This window comes from Canis lupus, chromosome 16 (genome assembly GCF_048164855.1).
Source record: "Canis lupus baileyi chromosome 16, mCanLup2.hap1, whole genome shotgun sequence".
NCBI classification, from domain to species: domain Eukaryota; kingdom Metazoa; phylum Chordata; class Mammalia; order Carnivora; family Canidae; genus Canis; species Canis lupus.
In genome coordinates this window covers 55037215-55056374 of record NC_132853.1, presented here as the reverse complement: position 1 = coordinate 55056374, position 19160 = coordinate 55037215, and the positions used below count along the sequence as shown (strand labels likewise).

Here is a 19160-nt window from a genome sequence, read left to right as displayed (position 1 = left end):
CGCTGTGTGGCTGTATCTGGTTAACAGACACCTTGTCACCAGCGCCGTCCGGCTGCAGTTCTCAGGCGCCAAGGAGATGGAGCCTTGCTCTGCCAGCCTTGCCCCTCCTGCTTATTTCCTGACCTCAGATCTCTCCCTGGCTCAGGGCAGCTGCTCCCCTTAAACTTATAACACAGTCCCTGGCCTTCCAAAGCAAGAGCAGGCCACCAGCTGATTTCTAACCTTCCTGCATTCTTTCCCTGACCTTTGTCCCCTCCTACTAGTGTCCTTGGAGATCTCAGGGTGCTGGGCACCAGGTCACCGGGAACCACCTGCAAATATTCACCCATGGTGTGTTCTTTTCCCGAGGCTGCCATAACCCGCCACCACACACCTTTGAAGAAACAGAAACAGATTCTCTCCCAGGTCAGGAGGCCAGAAGTCCAAGATCAAGGCATGGGCAGGGTCGGATCCTTCTGAGGGAGCACCCACTGCATGCCCCTGTCCTGGCTTCTGGTGGCTGCGGGCAACCCTTGCTTGCGGACGCATCACTCTGGTCTCTGCCTCCATCTCACCAGGCCTCCTCTTAAGTCCCCGTGTCTCCTTTTCTGGTCCTTACAGGAGCGCTCCCATTCGACTCGATGCAGCATGATCTTGTGTCTGACCTTAATTATGTCTGTAAAGTCCCTATTTCCAAATAATATCACATTCTGAGGTTCCAGGTGGCCATGAGTTTTTGAGAGACAGCATTCAAGCCAGGACACGGAGGCATGGAGTGTTCACCCAAACTGCCCCCCCAAAGAATCTTCCCACCAGGACACTCGGCTCTCTGGGGCAAGGCAGGCGGGTACACGAGAGACGGGCCTTCCACTGAGATGGTGACTCAGTGGCCACTGTCCCCTTCCTCTGGAACGTGGAAACCCAGTTATTCCAACACACCTGATGTGGTTCCCAGGCTTCCTGGCACTCCCACCTGCTCTTCTTGGATCTGAGCTTTCATATTTCCCCTCGCAATCATAGTTACATCTGTGTGCCCTGGGGCAAGGGATTGCTCTCCTGAGCCTCAGTTTCCCTACCAGTAACGCAAGGATGCTATAAGCCACCTCATAGGGTTGCCCTGAAGATGAACCAGGTTTAACTTAGCAGCTCCAGGCGTGGCCCGGGCCATGGAAGGTGAGTCAGCCGGCAGCCACGGCCGCAGGCCTGGCCTTGCCCTTACACGTTAAGTGTTCTGTTCAGGGCTTTCCGCGTGTTATCTGAGCTAAACCTCAGTGCTCCAGGAACCAGGTACTATTTTTATCTCCATTTTATAAAACAAGGAAACTAAAGTTTAGAGAGATTAAGTAACTTGCCCAAGGTCATTCAGTGAGTAAGTGGTAACAGCTCTGAGCCGAAACCCTGTTTTTCCCACTGTAGCCTGACCCGGAGGCCCCGAGGCGCTGTGCATAAGAATAAACATATCTTGGCTCCTGGGCCCCAATGGGGGGCCCCTTGTGACCCCCACCTTGACTGCCAGCGTGTTCTCTAGACTCACATACCCCGGGAGATGGATCATTCGCTGTTATCTCCGTAAGTGGCCTACCTTGGTGATCGTGCTCACTGGGGAGATCCCTGTTCAGGTTTAATTTAAAAAGTGGGCAAAGGTGAAGTGATGGATGGGGACGGGGGTGGGGGTCAGTTCAGCAAACACCTGCTTTCCCCTCCCTCTACACAAACTCTCCTTCCCTTTGCAGTGGTGGACAGCCAGGCTCTCGGGGAGCCTGGGATACCGACTGCAGGTCCCGAGGTGTTTGGAAAGATGGCTAATCCTAAAGGCTGCTCAGACCTGCCCTAGCAGGGCTCTGGTGGATTACAGCAGGGGTCGCGGAGGGCAAACGTCATTCCATAGGCCAAATCTGGCCCCCTGCCTGTTTTTATAAATAAATTTTTACTGGAGCACAGTCACACCCATTTGTTGACAAATCTGTTGTCTGCTTTCTTGCTGCCTACAATGGCAGAGCTGGGAGATTGTGATGGAGACCCGGGCCATGATGTGGAAAATCTTTGTCGTCTGGCCTTTTATAGAAAACTGTCCACCCCTGAATTAGGGAAGTCCTCAGGCAGGCTACTTTTCTCTGAGATGATTTCTGTCTGGGCTTCTAGTTGGGCTGATAGGGGAGAGAAGAGAGTCTTTTTGTTCTGAGTCAGGACAGCCTGTTGGGGGCGGGTGTTAGTGTCTCTCCCAACTTGACAGGTGGGCTTGCTCACATCAAGATCAGGTCAGGGTCTAAGGTAGTGCTGACTCAAGGCCTGGATTACTCTTCCCCCCAACCCCGAGTCCACCGTTGGGCACTGAGCAGCTGCAGCCTCCAGCAGAGAACTACTGACTCCGAGGTCCCCGGTGTCCCGGGCAGAGGGGCTGAGAGCCTCTGTTACTTGAGCTTAGCTGTTAAAGTGACCCGGTTTATGCAGCTAGCTGGAGGGACCCAGACGCCCCACCATTCCTTCCCGTCTCCCCCTTCCGGGGGGACATCCTGGGGACCTGTCCTCCTGTTACACGCAGAGTGACAGGGCAGAGTGACCGTCGGTGGAGACTGATCCTATTAGAAACAATGGTGGTCTCTTTATGTGGTCCCTTTTCAATGGGATATCCTGGGATCCCCAAAGATTATGTCCCTGGGAGGGGCTGTGAGCAAGGGAGGGCCCCTCCTGGGTAGGTTCAAGGGTCCTGGAGAAGTCAGCACCCACACCCAGGCAGCTTCAAACACAAATAAACAAGTACAAATGCACACGGCCCCATTCCTCCTTGCTGTCCGGTAAAGGTATGCCAGCCCCTGGCTGTGCCCTTGGCCACCGAATACAGTTGGCCCAGGCTGGCCTCAGCGCCTGCTGGGCCGTCAGCATGCCCAGAACCCCGGTGCAAGCTGGCTCCTTGGGAGGCCCGCCTCAGCACCCAGCCCCCCGCTACTCTGGTGGGCTGCTGCCCCAGCAATTGATTTTTTTTAATGTACTCTGTGCTGACTTCGTTCTGTCCTGAAGCATCCCTCCCTCTGGCACCACGGTGCCCGCCTGCAGGCTGGTCTGGCCAGATACCCAGGGAGGAACATATGTCCCATACCTGGGGTTCAGAGGAAGGAGGGAGGAGCCGACTCACAGCCAACGGGGAGCCACCCCTTCGCTTTCGGTCACCTGCCCTGGATCCCAGATCCTCCTCCTGACCGATCTCAGTGGCACCCTCAGATGGAAAGTGGCCACACTGGGCCAAGCGACCCACACACGGGAGTAGAAGAGTAGCAGGGCTGCAAAATTCTGGAAGACCACAAAATACATAATTATGTTAATATATATAATCGTTGTGAACATATATAAACTTTTTTTTTAATCACAAAAGGAATTCATACTTTAAAAAAATGTGAGAGTTGTTTGAACACGAAAGACATCCTAACGGGCCCTCCCTCCTCCTTCTCCGTTTAACCCCATTCCATTCCCTTAGAGAGAAGCCAGTTTTGGCCATAGCTTTCCAGACATTTTCTGTGCTTCACTGTGTGTGTCTGGAAACAATTCCATGAGATGGGCAGGTCAGATAGGGAAGCTGCCAGTTTACAGGCAGCAAAATGGGGCCGTGGCAAGGCTCAAGACCCTGGGAGCCGAGGAAAGGCTGAAGGCAGGGAGGTCTCCAGTCCCAGGAAGGAGGCCAGTGGCATCCAGTGTCCCAATCCCCAGTGCTGGTTGGATCCCTGCATCAGGGAACCCACTTTCAGCTTCTACTCTCCTCCTAGCTTTGGTGTAGACTCGCAGGCTCACCTGTCCTAGAATCCAGAGACTTGGAAGGCAGTGCACTCAGACCCAACGATCACAGAGCACGACAGGATGGATTCCCACTCCACTTTGGATGAGATTATGTGTGCACTTTCTGGCACGATATTTGATCTGATGAAAAGCCGTGTTTCAAACGGATAAGTAATAATGCGCAGGGTAAGTCAGAAGTGTTACAATCCTTTTGCTGTCAGAGTAAAACACAAGTTCGTCTTGGGAGCTAGTGGGGAGCTGTCTGTGAAGCTTTTTATAAACACCTACCAACTCCACAGTGAGTAAAAGAAAGCAAATTTGCATTCGTCTTATTCCTCAGGCAAAATACAATCTGTTCTCCCAGGAAGCAAGGGGATGGCTGTTTTTTAAGTTTTCTATAAAATCAGCATTTCTCCCCTCCCTTAGAGCCTACACAAAGTCCGAAGTGAGTATGAAAGTCCTCGCTAGGACAAAGAGAGTTGGGGCATCATTGTAAGTCTATACCTGTGGAGTAATAAGAAAAATATTTAGGGGCGCCTGGGTGGCTCTGTCGGTTAAGCGTCTGCCTTCAGCTCAGGCCCTGATCTCGGGGTCCTGGAATTGAGTCTTGCAGTCAGCTCCCTGGTCACTGGGGAGTCTGCTTCCGCCTCTCCTCCCTCAGCTCCTCTCCTGGCTTGTGCTTTTTCTCCCACACTCTATCTCTTAAATAAATAAAATCTTAAAAAATATATAAATATATATGCAATATATATATATATTTATATTAGGGATCCCTGGGTGGCGCAGCGGTTTAGCGCCTGCCTTTGGCCCAGGGCGTGATCCTGGAGACCCGGGATCGAATCCCACGTCGGGCTCCCGGTGCATGGATCCTGCTTCTCCCTCTGCCTGTGTCTCTGCCTCTCTCTCTCTCTCTCTCTCTGTGACTATCATAAATAATAATAAAAATATATATATATATTTATATTATATATATTTAAGATTTTATTTATTTTTATATTAAGATTATATTTATGTAATATATATTTATATTATATATATTTAAGATTTTATTTATTTATACAAAAAATGTATTTTGTCTTTGTCCTCTGTTCCAGGTGCAGAACTCCTAAAGTCCTTGTCCTTTCCTAAGTGAGAGAAAGGGCTTTTGTTATTTGCAACAAGCCCTTTGGATCACAACTGAGCTTGTGCTAAAGTGGAGACTTAGTGTGGGGGTCCCTACGCAGCCTGTGGATTGGGGCTGGATATGAGGGAGAGCAAGTCATTAGACAAAGCAAGTCATTAGACATTAGACAAGACATTAGACAGAGCAAGTCATTAGACAGTAAGAGGCCCCTTCCACGGATGAGGGGCTATATAAAAGAACAAGACTTGAAAAGCTTCTGGGCTAGTGCCTCCACATGCCGGGAGGACGAAGCTCCCCAGTTCCATGGGGGCAAAAGACCTGAACAGACACTTCACCAAAGAGGACATACAGGTAGCAGGTAAGCACATCCTTAGCCATTAGGCAAGTGTAAATATAAAGCAAAACGAGATACCTCTATCCCCCTATCATACATGGCCAAATTTTTTTTTTTACATGGCCCCAAATTTTTTTTTTAATTTTTTTATTATTTATTTATGATAGGCACACAGTGAGAGAGAGAGGCAGAGACACAGGCAGAGGGAGAAGCAGGCTCCATGCACCGGGAGCCCGACGTGGGATTTGATCCTGGGTCTCCAGGATCGTGCCCTGGGCCAAAGGCAGGCGCCAAACCGCTGCGCCACCCAGGGATCCCGGCCCAAAATTTTTTAAACTGACCCTATTAAGCGCTGGCAGAGAGATGCGACACACCTAGAACTCTCCTATATAGTTGGTGGGAATGCAGAATGGTAAAGTCACTCTGGAAAACAGTTTGGCGATTTCTTATAGTTACACCTGAACACGCCCTATGACCCAGCGACCTCAATTTCTGTACATTTACCCCAGGCCAAGTTTTGTCGACCACAGTGCCAGTGACCATCTGGAGCCTGATCATTCTGCATTATGAGGCAGTCCTGGGCATCCTAGGACGTTTAGCAGCTTCCCTGACCTCTACCCACTAGACTATGCCGAGTGCACTGCAATCAAAAATGTCTCCAGGGCAGCCCGGGGGGCGGGGGGGCCCAGGGGTCTAGTGCTGCCTTCAGTCCAGGGCCTGATCCTGGAGACCCGGGATCGAGTCCCACGTCGGGCTTCCTGCATGGAGCCTGCTTCTCCCTCTGCCTGTGTCTCTGCCTCTCTCTCTTTCTCTCTCATGAGTAAATAAATTAAAAAATCTTTAAAAAAAGTCTCCAGACATTGCCAGATGTCCCCCGAGGGCAGAACTGCCTCCAGCTGAGACCCCCTGCCCTCTGAAAAGACAAACTTAAGCCTGTGCACAAATGCTTACAGCATTCTATTCATAATCACTTAACACTGGAAACAGCCCAAATGTCCTCCAGCACATGAATGGATGAACAAACTGTGGCACTGGGACGATGGAACGCGACTCAGCTGTAAAGGGAGCTATCGGCAGGTGCAATGAGAGGAATCTCAAAGGCATTATTCTGAGTGAAAAAAAAAACAGTCAAAAGGTTACATGCCATAGACTTTTCATTTCTATGACCTATTCTCAAAAAGACAACCTCCACTCCTTGCAGTGCATGAGGTTGCCAGGTGGGGAGGCCAGGAGTGGGGAGAGGGTGCGACTCCCCAAGGGCAGGCCTGCAGCGGGGTGTCAGGGCGGGTGGGGGAACTGTCCTGCCCTGGCCACAGTGGACGGTGCCATAAGTCTAAACACCAAAACACCAAAAGCAGCTAAAAGTCAGCTTTATTCTATGTTAATTTAAAAAATAAAGTGGGACACCTGGGTGGCTCAGCAGTTGAGCATCTGCCTTCAGTTCAGGGCATGATCCCGGGGTCCTGGGATTGAGTTCCACATCAGGCTCCCTGCAGAGAGTCTTCTCCCTCTGCCTGTGTCTCTGCCTCTCTCTGTGTGTCTCTCATGAATAAATAAATAAATAAATAAAATCTTAAAAAAAAAAAAGAAAGAAAACAGGTCTGGGGTATTTCAGTGGGAGTAGGGGGCAGGAATGAGAAGAGGCAGAGGGCCACAAACAAGTGGCCTCCATTGTTTGTTGGGGGTCAGGGGGCTGCTCTGGGGCTCCTTGCAGGACCTCGGGGCCATCCTTCCAGGAGCTGGGAGGGACAAGACGGTGGGAATAAAAGGGAAAGAGAACAGAATGTCAGGAGGAAGGCGCCAGCCCCTCTGTGCAGAAGCAGCACTGCAATACATGCAGAACACTTTTCTTTGTGATTCATGCAAGATTCCGAAGAGGTAGGCAGCTCACAGTGGGGCCTTCCCACTTAGCTCCTTTCAAACTCACAACAACCCTCTGAAGTGGGCGGTGGTCTCATCTAGTCTGGTCCTGCTTCACAGATGAAGTAATTGAGGGTCAGCTCAAGAGGTAACTTCCCCAGAGTCCCCCAGGTAGGATGCCGCTCACCCAGAGTTCGAGGCCAGTCTCTGACATCACAGCTGGTGCCTGAACCAGTCTGCACTGTGGCCTGGATCATGTTCTAGGCAGACATCACGGCAGGCAGTGATGTGAGTCCCCAGTACTCCCTCGGGAGGTAGGAAAAGGCGTACGGAGAGAGCCAGAAAACCTGGACGCAAGTAAGTCCTGGCTCAACCAACCTGCTGTGTGACTTCTGAGAAACCGCTTCCCCTCTCTGGGCTTCTATTTCGTCATCTGAAAGAAAGGGACTGCCCTGAGGATTGAAGGCACAGCACAGATGAAGCCGTCTGTAAAATGTCACACACTGCGCGAGTGCAGGAGGAAATGACAGCTCCCGTCCACCACCTCATTCTGTCCCAGAACTTGCTGGCCCCTCGAGGCCTGGGATTATTCCATTCCTTTCCTTTCTTTTCCTTTGCTTTACATTCCAGAGGTGGGGCCCACATAGTTGAAACTGTATTTTCTTTTTCAGTAGGTCTTGTCGTCACAGCTCAAAAATTTAAAGTTATGAAAAAGGTATATAATGAAAATGTTGGCTCCCGTGGAAGAGATGAAACCCGTTTCTTGGGTATCCATCCATCTAGAGATGTTCTATTTTTTTTTTTTAAGATTTTATGTATTTATTCATGAAAGACAAACAGAGAGAGGCAGAGACACAGGCAGAGGGAGAAGCAGAGTCCATGCAGGGAGCCCGATGCGGGATAAGATCCCAGGACCCTGGGGTCTCACCCTGAGCCGAAGCCGCTCCGGCTAGTGTCCCCATCTAGAGATGCTCTTAAGCACACACAACCGAACAAGCATATGCATTGTTTTTCTTTTACGATTTTTACCCAAATGGTAGCCTGTCAGTTCATTCATTCATTCATTCATTCGCTGAGACTCAAAACCAGCCAGGCCTGCAGCCTGTTCTACTCCTGCTTTGCTTTTCTTCAGCTTTTCCACTTTACAGTGTTAACTGGGACGTGTGTCCAGATCCATATATCAGTGGTTCCTTTGTCCTGGCTGCTGTGTTCCATCACCTGGGCATACCGTAAGGGTGGGATCCGTCGCCTATGGAGCGCACCTCTGATCCCTTGTCATTCTTTTTTTTTTTTTTTTTTTCCCTTGTCATTCTTATAAACAATGTCCCTAGGTCATTTCACAAACGTGCACAGCTGGGCATTATGCTTCTAGAAGGGGAATTGCTGGGTCACAGAATTTGTGCGTTCAGTAGATATTGCCAAATTGCCCTCTGTGGAGGTTGTGCAAGTTTAGAGTCCTGCTGGCAAAGCATGAGAGTGCCTTTCTCCATCCTTGCCAGCTCAGTGCATTGTCGAACCTTTGATCTTTGCCAATCTGCTGGGTAGAAGATGGGGCCTGGGTGTTGTTTTCATTTGATTCTTTTATTCCAAGTGAGGTTGAGCATCTTTTGAGTGCCCAGCCCTGGACCGGCTCCTCTCCACACAAAGCCGAGGGCCGTGGCCTTGACCACTACCTCCTCTGCAAGATCCGGGACTAGGTTTGTGTTTCTGGCCCCTAGCTTCTTGCTGAGTCACTCAAGAAGGAAAGGGCAGCAGGCTCAGGTTATTTCTGCCCCGGGAGCCATCTGAGCTGCCAGTCCTGGGAAGACCTTGGTCCCTGGCATTCTCTGCAGGCATCCAGCACCCATGCATACCAGATTGTTGCACCTGTCAAGTCCGGGCTCCCTGGTCCGCCTGGGAGAGAGGGGGTGTGCAGGTGGGGATCAGGGCAGGCGTGTTCACAAACTAGGCATGGAAAAAGTCTCAGCTAGACTTGGAGAGGCGACATTCGGAAGGAACGAATGAGCAAAGTCCCAAGCTGTAAGTGACAGAGTGAGAGGAGCCAGGCTGGGCACAGGGGAGGGAGGGTTTAGTTGTTGGGAAAGGATCGGCGGTGAGCCACAGAGAAGGGGTCGGGAAAATTGGGAAGAGATTCTCACCAGAAATCTCCAAAGGCATCTTGTGTGAGATGCCCCCAGCCTCAGCTGCTCAGTTCACCACATCAAGGCTCATGGTAAGCCCTGCCCAGGGTCTGAAAGTGAGCACCCTCTTGGTGCTCCTGGAGGATTCAGGCCACTGGTGCAACCAACGAGAGGCATGGAGAGGCCGGGGACCCTTGCTGGCCATCTCTGTGAGGTGGCTTGGCATCTGTGGGGCAGCCCAAGTCAACTTGTAATTTAACCCCAGTGCCACTCTATGCATTAGTTACGTCTTGCTCCCAGACGGAAGATGCCAAGAGGAGCCAGTGGCTAGGTTCCTGGGCCCTGGGGAGTCTGCCGCCGTTATTTCCAAAATCAAACAAAATGCAAATTTGCACTGGAGATTGCTGAGGCAGAGTCTTCCTGGAGCCCCGCGAAGAAGCTCAGGGCTGCTGTGTGAGTGCGTGATGACCTCTGGGCCATCTGAACCCACAGGAGAGCAGGACTGTGGCACCTGTGAGCTGTGGTAGAGCCGGGGGCCCGTTCTAGGCCACAACCTGGTCCGCAGCCCAGCCTGTCTGCTCTGCTGAAGCTGGTGATCCAGAGCTGCTCTTCAGCAGTGGACCGAGAGTGGGGGCCCCCTTGTATCTTGGATCCCACTTCTGGTCCATTCCGGGGCTCCCCGTGCGCTGCTGCTCTGTACGCCAGCTGCTGGTGCCAGGGGGAGCATCCCTGGGCAAGGGGCAGTGGGGGTGAGCTCTGCCTTCCTGCAGTGAGCTTCCTCCAGTCTTAGCCACGGCACAAAGCAGAACTTTCAAGAACCGTAGCCACAGGTGCTCTCCTCGTCGCCCCCACCGCCTCCCCCAGCCTCCCCGGGGGAAATGTATGAAAGTTGAGGTTGTCCCCCAGGGCACCAAGAAATGCTTAATTGCTTTCCGAGAGCATTGTCACCTCTCCTCTCCAGTAGCCCTCTCTACCTCTTCCCCAACCACTAGAGGCCCTTGCTTAGAAATGAGGGCTGAGGACTGTGCTCCCTGGCGGCGTCCCAAAGTAACCAGCAGCCATGCGCTGAACAGCAGCTCGCTTCTCCAAATATACTGCTGCACCTCCTTTGCTGAAAAATAAGAACCCTATGTTTGGGGGGAATAAATGTGCATTCTTCTGCGAGCCAGGCCCTCACTGACAGAGATGGATGGTGGCCCAGGCCAGCTGAGTCAGCCAGACTCTGGAGCAAGCAGACAGCGAGAACCAAGGCAGGGGTGGGAGCCAGCCAAGGAAAGTGAACTACAGAGATATTTAGAGGCTCTCATCCGGGTTAGTCAGCACCTTGTGCTACTTGATTCCAGTTGAGGGCCAAGCCGAGGGATATATGTGCTTTGTAAAGTGTAGGCTAAAAATCAGTACTGGACCTCAAAATATGTAATAATCATTCAAGCTATATATTATGGTTCAAATTATATATAATGGGAGGACGCCTGGGTGGCTCAGCGGTTAAGCGTCTGCCTTCGGCCCAGGGCGTGATCCTGGAGTCCCGGGACACCACGTGGAGCCTGCTTCTCCCTCTGCCTGTGTCTCTGCCTCTTTGTGTGTGTGTGTGTGTGTGTGTGTGTGTGTGTGTGTGTCATGAATAAATAAATAAATAAAATCTTAAAAATATATGTATATATATATATAATGGCATAATGACTCAAATACCTTAGACATATATCTCTTACTCATATAATACACCAAAGCAGGTATTCTTTTTCTTTTTTAAGTTTTTACTTAATTTTAGAGACAGAGAAAATATGTAGGGGAGGGGCATGGGGAGAACTGTCTGATGTGGGGCTGGATCCCAGGACCCTGAGATCATGATCTGAGCTGGAGGCAGACACTTAAGAGACAGAGCTATCCAGGTGCCCCTCAAGGCAGGTATCCTTTTTTTTTTTTTTTTTAAGATTTTATTTATTTATTCATGAGAGACACAGAGACACAGGCAGAGGGAGAAGCAGGCTCCATGCAGGGAGCCTGACGTGGGACTCGATCCCAGGTCCCCAGGATCAGGCCCCGGGCTGAGGGTGGCACTAAACCGCTGAGCCAGCAGGGCTGCCCAAGGCAGGTATTCTTGATAGGCCAGTGGCTTTCCTCCACGTGGTGTTCCAGGGCCCCAGGCTCTTTCCATCTGGGTTCTCTGACATTCCCCCGGGGGGCTCATTGGTGTTTACATCCAGTTGGCAGAGGAGGAAGGGAAGCAGGGGGAGACACACCTTCTTCTAATTGGCTTGGCTCAGGTGTGGCACCCATCTCTTCTGCTCACTTCCTATTGGTGGGAATGAGTCATATGACCACACCTACCTGCAAGGGCAGCTGGGAAATGTAGTTTATGCCCCTTAATAACAACTTCCGAAAGGGGAGCATGCATGCATGGGTTCTGGTGGGCCTCTAACTGTCTCTGCTAGAGGATGAAACTGAGGCAGTTAGGTCACATGACTGAGAGACACCAATTCATTCTAAGTTTAGGGAACTACCCGGAAGAATAGTGTGTGTCTTAAAGTACGGAGTCTTGCTTTGATAACTGGCAAGAAGAGAGTTTGCTTTTGCCAAGGACTAGAAGATCCAACAGCATTCGAATGGGGCAGAACTACAGGAGAGTTAGCAGAGAAGCGAACTTCTAAGAAACCTGGATCATTAGGCCTAAGAAGCTGTGCTTCAATGCACCTCCAATTGGTCTATCTATAAATTATTTGTGTCCAAACTTCCTGGCCCTCAGATTGGAACTGGGGCCTCTGGCAGAGGCTACGAGGACAAAGATGTGGATGCCTATGTGTGGACGAGGGACACAGAGTGCAGAGTGAGGCTGAACCCCAGGGTTTGAGGTGAAATCACAATGCTGCCCTTGCCTTCTCACCGGGGGTCAGCATGTACAACCTGGAGCTGTCCCTGTGCTGGCCCCTGTGTCAGCTCTCTATTGCTCACTAACCAATCACCATAACTTAGAGGCTCCACATGAGCCATTTAGCAGCTCATAGTTTTGTAGGTTAGAAGTCTGGGGTGCACTTGACTGGGTCTCTGCTTAGGGTCTCAAAGCCAAAGTCAAGGTGTTGGCCAAGCTGGGCTCTCATCAGAGGCTCTGGGGAATGATCTGCTCCCAGGGTCATTTAGGTTGTAGGCAGAACCAGCTTCCTGGGGTTGCAGGGCTGAGGTCCCCATTGCTGGCTCTTGGCTGGGGGTCTATCTGAGTTCCTAGAGGCAGCCCTAAAGTCCTTTCCATGCAGAGCCCCCACCTTCAAAGCCCATGACAGACCATCAATTCTTCCCATGCTTGGAATCCTGACTTTCCTTTAGCCGCCAGAGACTTTGCTTTTAAAGGGTTCATGTCATTAAGTCAGGCCCACCCACATGCCTGTCCTATTTGAAGGTCAGCTGATTAGTAACTGTAATTCCAATGCAAATCCCTTTTTGCTGTATAATTTTATATAACCACGGGAGCAAAACCCAAGGGAGGAGGTCATCTTAGAATTTTCCCTTCCATAGGACCAGAGGCTTTGCATCTGGGATCTTAGAGTGGTATCCTTTGGAGTTAAAGAGACTTCTGTCTTCTGGTCACAAAGCTGCTCTACCTGGTTCCACCCAGCCTCAGCACCTTGCCCACAGGTTGATCCACAAGTTGACCTACAGGCCTGGCCACAGCTCTTAACATATACAAGGGAGGTCTAAGAACAGAGAAATGCCCCCCACCGCTGCCCCTGCCAGTTCCTTTTTCTCAAAGCATCATGGGGAATGGGACACACACACACACACATACACACACACACACACACACACACACACCCAAAAGAGAGGCTCTGCATCTGAAAGAATTAAAGGCAGGCTCTGCTATGGGAGCTCACAGCTCAGAGCTAATGGCCTGATTTGCCTCCTCAACACCTCTACCTGCCTCCACCGCACTCAGGTCTCAGGCCCTGAAGAGAGCCCCAAAGTTCTCCAGCCTCACCACCCTCTTGCCTCAACCCTCCCTCACACGCCCTTTCAGGGAAAGGCAGGCCCAGGCACTGTGACTTCAGGACTTGGCAGCTCCCCTGGCATTCCCTGGCCCAGTTCCTGGCCACCCAGAAGGTGCCTGGCCCAGAGAAGCAGCTCCTGGTTTGTCCCCCACAGATGGCGTGCCACTGGGGAGGGCAGGGGAGATTGGGGTGAGGAGGTCCTGCCCACTGGGCCACTTGCTGCTGCCTCTCAGCCAGGCCCCACCACCTCGTCTCCTAGCCCTGCCTTTGGCCTGTCAGCTGGCCCAGCTTCCCTGAGGGTCTGCCCTTCACATGCTCCCAGCACCTTCTGTAACATGTGTCTAGATCCTTTTGAAGCCTCTTCCTTGTAGCAAAGACAGGTGGGGGGCCACCTCTCCCTCCACCTGGGCCTGCTCCCTTCCAGCTAGTCAGGAATGTAGGTGCCTGCAGCAAAAACCACTGAAAATGTTTTCTTGGCCGAGGGCCTGTCTCCTGGGGCCATGGGGCAGAGAGATCCTTTGTGTGGCCCCCTCTCCTTCCCAGTGAGGAGCTGGTGTCTTGGCCCCACCTGACTGGACCCTGGTCTCCCTTCTTGTTGGCAGGTTCTGGGGCCTGGAGGAATGAAGAGGGCCCCTCTTTGGGAGTCCAGTCCAATGGCTTAACCCAAAGCTCCATGCGAGGCCAGCTGCTGGGACCTGCAACTTTGCCTTTGCCCTGGAGCCCCATGGAAGACAGCAGGAGACACGGCGGGGTTCTCTACAGGCAACAAGGAGTGTGGGTGGTAGCGGGCTCTGGGAGCCCTCCCCATTCCATGGGGCTGGGACCATGCAGCCCGCTGGACAGGATTAGCTCTACAAGGATGCTCATCAGTGCGGTGTGCCTGGATGTGATGCTGGCCCGATGTGGAACTTCAAAGCTGAAAAGGAAGTATCTGATTGGCCAGATGGCTATCATTGTGCATCCAGCGTGCATTCACAGACGCATGGATAGTGACGCGCATGTGTCCCACACTGAGGAGTCAACTGGACCAGGCCAACTGCTGGGCTGGGGCCCCGGGTGGGAGTTGGGGAGAGGAAGAGGTGAGAGGCTGGGGGCCAAGACCCAGAAGGTTGACCTGTCGAGGAGTCAGGATGTCATCCTGGGGCACTGGGAAGCCACTGGAGGGCTTTGTGCAGTGACAAGGCCAGGACTGCACCCAGAAAGAAGGCTCTGGCTACAAGGGAGGAGGGCTCAAGCACGAGTCTGGAGGAAGGAGGTGAGGGGACCCTCTGGAGAGAAGACAGGCCAGTGGACAAGGCCCCTCCTCCCCCAAAGCACCAACAGTCCACGATGGAGTCTGCCAAGAAAATGATGCTAAATCTGATCTGGCACCAGGCGGCTCTGCTGAAGGAGACTTTTGTCTTCAAGCCCTTCTCTTTCCACGTTTTCTCCTCTTGTCTCCACTGGTCCCCCGCGGTTCTGCTTCTGTCCCCTGTGGTGCTGCTCCCTTTCCTCCTGGGCTCCCTCCCCTCTGTATCCTCAGACCTCTGCATGTTTTCTCTCTTTCCTCCTCCTCCTCCCCAGCCCTTGATGCCTGCCTCTTTCCCTAGCTTTTCAGGGGCCAAGCCCTCCGTTGGACACCCTTCTAAAAGAAAGAAAGAAAGAAAGAAAGAAAGAAAGAAAGAAAGAAAGAAAGAAAGAAAGAAAGAAAAGAAAGAAAGAAAAGAGAAGAGAGAAGGCAGTGGCTGGATGCAGGGCCCCTGAAATGTCTCCAGGCTGCGTGGAGGGCCCCTGCCCACTGCCCCCTCCTGCAGCGAGTATGCCAAAGTCAGGGCGCCAGAGCCGTGGCGGGGGGCAGCGAGGGGCCAGTCGCATCCCCTTCCCCGGGCTTGGCCTCCCGATGCACAGCCTGTGTGCAATGCGCAGGTCCACTGACTGCATGGCTCCCAGGCTCTGGGACTGAGAAGTCTCTGTCAGGTTGTGACCACACCCCTCCTGTGTGTGAGTGTCTGTGTGTGTGTGTGAGTGTGTATACACACATACATGCGCGCGCACATACGCAGAGACCTAAGGAAGCAGAACCAAGCCCTTGGAATTCAACAGCCATAACTGTTGCTCACCCCAAATCTCTTCCCTTCATAGCTGTGGCCCATCCACCCCAGGTGGGAGAGGACCTGTGGCTAGGGCCACAGACCCAGCGGCCACATTCAGAAGTGATTTCTTCTGCTTCTTTCCAAGGGACCAAGGAGCCACCTCGACCCACCTGACCAGCATAACCCAAGGGAGTTGGCATTAATCCCGGCCTCTCTTGGGCTCAAAAGAATCCAGATCACAATAGGTAGGGTTAGATTACTCCAGCCAGCCACTCACTTTGCAGACATAGAAACTGGGGCTTGCAGAGCTTGGGGCTCTGGGACCAGTACAGGATACATACTGGCAGCTAAATCACCTGACCCCCAGGTCACTTGACCTCCCAGGATGTCTGACCCCTACCCTCCAGGTCACTTGACCTCTCAGACCACTGCCCTTCTCCTGCCGTGTGGTTTTCCCTATGTGGAAAATCCTTTTTACTGTGCTACATAAAATAATTGCAGGGCATCCCAATGGGGTGGAGGCTGGTGGCATTGGTGTAAAAGAATTCCCCCAAGGCAGAACAAAAGAGGCAGAAGTTTATGGACTACATGACAAGGGAGCAGTGGGCAGGACAGCAGAGGAGAGTTTGTCTGCTATGAGGTGGTGGTGAGGGGCTATAGGGTAGAGTGAGGGAGTGTGAGGACAGGTGAGATTTTCCTTTTTTTTTTTTGGTAATCTCAGGAACTGGATCTTTATTTTTTAATTTTTTAAAAAGGTTTTATTTATTTATTCATGAGACACACACACACACACACACACACACACACACAGAGGGGCACAGATACAGGCAGAGGGAGAAGCAGGCTCCATTCTGTGCAGGGAGCCTGACATGGGACTTGATCCTGGGTCTCCAGGATCACATCCTGGGCTGAAGGCAGCGCTAAACTGCTGAGCCACTCGGGCTGCCCTGGATCTTTTTTTTTTTTTTTTAAGATTTTATTTATTTATTCATGAGAGACACACACAGAGAGAGAAGTAGAGACACAGGCAGAGGGAGAAGCAGGCTCCACGCAAGAAGCCCGACACGGGACTCGATCCCAGATCCCGGGATCATGGCTTGAGCCAAAGGCAGATGCCCAACCACTGAGCCATCCAGGTGTCCTCCAGGAACTGGCTCTTAATGAGCCTGTTTTCATCAGCTCGGTGGTCACTGTGGTGGTCACCCTTTTGCCTTGTTCAACTTCTTAATCCTCAAACCTGTTGCCTAAAAGTGGCCTCTACAATAATCAAAGAGTCACTCTTGAGAACAGGGATGGAGATCATGGGGTCACCTTAGAAATCTGCCATCCGCAGGGCCTGAGGCTCCCATCCCCCCTACCTTCACCCCCAGGCCAGCTCCTGGCAGGAAATAGCCTCTTACACCCTGTCAATCAGTGAGATGGATCAGAATCCTCAATACATTGATTATAACAGCGGCACAGGCAGTGGGGTGGACAGACCTGCGGCAGATTGCTCTTGCATCCCAGAGGCCTGTTCCCTTCTGGCCCAACTGGCAGGAACCCACAAGTCTCAGGCTGTGGTTTCAACTTTCAACTCAGGAGCTCAGGGATGCTCGCAGGATGCCAGAGGGGAGAGAGCCCAGAACCCAGCAGTTCTAAGTGTAGGTGCCTTGGCAGCCAGGACAGCCCCACTCTCTTTTTTTACATTTCTACCTGATTTCCTCACTGGCATCATAAAAATTAGTGTTCACTCATTTAATAAATATTTATGGAGACCATGCTTAAGGTATTGGGATAGGAGCAAGAGACAGGGCGACAGGAATCTTGCCTTCAGAAGACTGGAAGGAGAAGGTTGTGCACAAAGCCAGTGGGTTCTTGTCTAAGTTCTGAAATGTATTGGCTCTGCAACTGAGCTGTCACCTAACCTTTCCAATTTTTGGTTTGCTTGCCTGAGAAACTGGGCTGATACGCGCAGGTTGTTGGTGACAGACTGAATATACAGATGGACAGTGGCCAGACCATCTATAAAAATAGAACTGTGACCCACAATCTGCAGCAACCAGCTCAGGAATCCAATCGTGGTTTGTAGGAAGCAGCCCAGGAAGCCAGCCTGCTAGCTGCAGAGTCAGATGTGCAGGAAATCGGACCACTATCTCTAGCAACTGGTCCCAGAAGCCAAACAATAATCCCATAACAATCGGCCCTAAATGGCCCCGATGTGAGTAGTGAGTGACAGCTTCCCTAATTCTTGTCCCTGCTTGGGACCAACCAGAGACAACCAAATCTGTATGCAACCACTCAATCAGGCCCCATGCCTAGTGAGGCCCCTCACTGCAGCTGCCCTGGCCACTAGCCTGTCATCAGGGCACATCTGAGGTCTTCTGTTTGTGCCACTATAAGCTTTCCTGCTCTCTGTCTCCCTCGAGTCCCTGTCAAAACACAGGTGACGGTGGCCGACTGCTTGTAGTAAGCTCTGAAGCATTAGCCTTTGCTTGTTCTCCTGTGGGTGGCTTTCATTTATTCCCACACTGGGGTCAAAGAAATGAGGGGACGTGGGAGTTGGTTAAGAGCCCAGGACTCTAGAAGCATAAGATTGGGAAAGATTCCAGGTAGAAAGATTCCCAGCTAGGACGTGAGTAGATGTTCCGAGAAGGTAAGTGGCTGGAGCCTCTTGACTTCACCGCCTGAACTTGTTCCGGGCCACTGATCTGAGCGTGTGGGAGGTATTTGGGGCTGCCTCCTCCAGGCCTGTTCTCCTCACGTGCAGCCACGTAAGCACCATAAGGACAGTCCTCAGTGTCCTTGGCACTAGAAGTGCCAGCGGCAGCAAAATGAACAAGTCAGAGATGTGGGGAGTGAGGCCCGGCTACCAAGGGCCCCCGGGCAGGTGGCTTTACCAGCCCATCCGCAACTACCCCTTCCCTTCAGATTACCTCTGGGTCTGTGTCCAGTGTCTGGAGGAACACTTCTGAATGTCTGGACCCAGGCTAAGTTCCCACAGGCACAGGATGTCAGTAGGTTAGAAGAGCCAAGGCCCCCAATCCCTATAGTGGTGGAAGCTTTTCTCTCCCCAGCAGTGCTCCAGGGGCCACAGAGAGTGTGTGTGTGTGTGTGTGGGGGGGGCATTTTCTCCTTCTGCCCCCAGGCCTCCTCCAATTTCAGCAGACCCTGCAGGGACATCGGGGCCCCTCCATCCTGCCCTTACCCTCTCCCACCTGGACTGGCCACTGTTCTCAGGGGTCTCCAGTTTCCTGACTTGATCTAGTCTCCATAATGCCACCGGTGGGATCTTCCTGGAACACAATCAATCCTAAGAACCTTCGGAAGCTCAGCATGCCATACAGAGAGGCCTTTCACATCGGCACCAGCCCGCTCTTCCAACATTACGCCAAATTACTCGCTGTTGTCACCTGACTCCAAGAGTTCGAATAAAGGGGCATGTGCTTGCGTGTATTTGGACGTGTAGACTTCCCCTCGCACGTCGCGTCTGGATCTGGGCTCTCTGCCAACTCCAGCATCTCCCCAAGCCCTGCACGATGGTTAGATGCACAAAGCCCAGAGATAAACGTGCTCGGATCCAAGCCCTGCTCCTCTTCCAGTGCGTGCTCTTTCTATTTTTCTATTTTTCTTTTTTTTTTAAAGATTTTATTTACTTATTCATGAGAGACACCGGAGAGAGAGAGAGAGAGAGAGAGAGAGGCGGAGACACAGGCAGAGGGAGAAGCAGGCTTCCCGTGGGGAGCGCGATGTGGGACTCGATCCCAGGACCCTGGGATCACGACCTGAGCCAAAGATAGTGCTCAACCGCTGAGCCACCCACGAGTCCCCAGTTGTGTGTTCTTTGGGCAAATTTCTTAACCTCTTTGACCCTTAGTATGTCCATCTATAAAATGGACGTAATAATTCCTACCTGGTGGTGTTAGGTGAGGATTCTATGAGATGGTG

General features: G+C 51.9%; 2 long non-coding RNA genes across 3 annotated transcripts; both read left to right on the top strand.

The window, feature by feature from the left end:
* The first annotated feature begins 756 nt into the window (after positions 1-756).
* On the top strand, positions 757-6788 carry LOC140607093 (uncharacterized). The gene is made up of 5 exons (XR_012009260.1): positions 757-1152; positions 1396-1548; positions 3738-3933; positions 4842-5228; positions 5714-6788. It is a non-coding gene; the product is annotated as an uncharacterized lncRNA (long non-coding RNA).
* Positions 6789-7033: 245 nt separating this feature from the next.
* LOC140607094 (uncharacterized) lies at positions 7034-18748 on the top strand. 2 transcript variants are annotated; one of them, XR_012009262.1, is made up of 4 exons: positions 7040-7212; positions 13767-14419; positions 14754-14960; positions 18453-18748. It is a non-coding gene; the product is annotated as an uncharacterized lncRNA (long non-coding RNA). The 2 variants fall into 2 exon arrangements; XR_012009261.1 differs by having other exon boundaries at positions 7034-7212; positions 13767-14960.
* Positions 18749-19160: the final 412 nt, after the last annotated feature.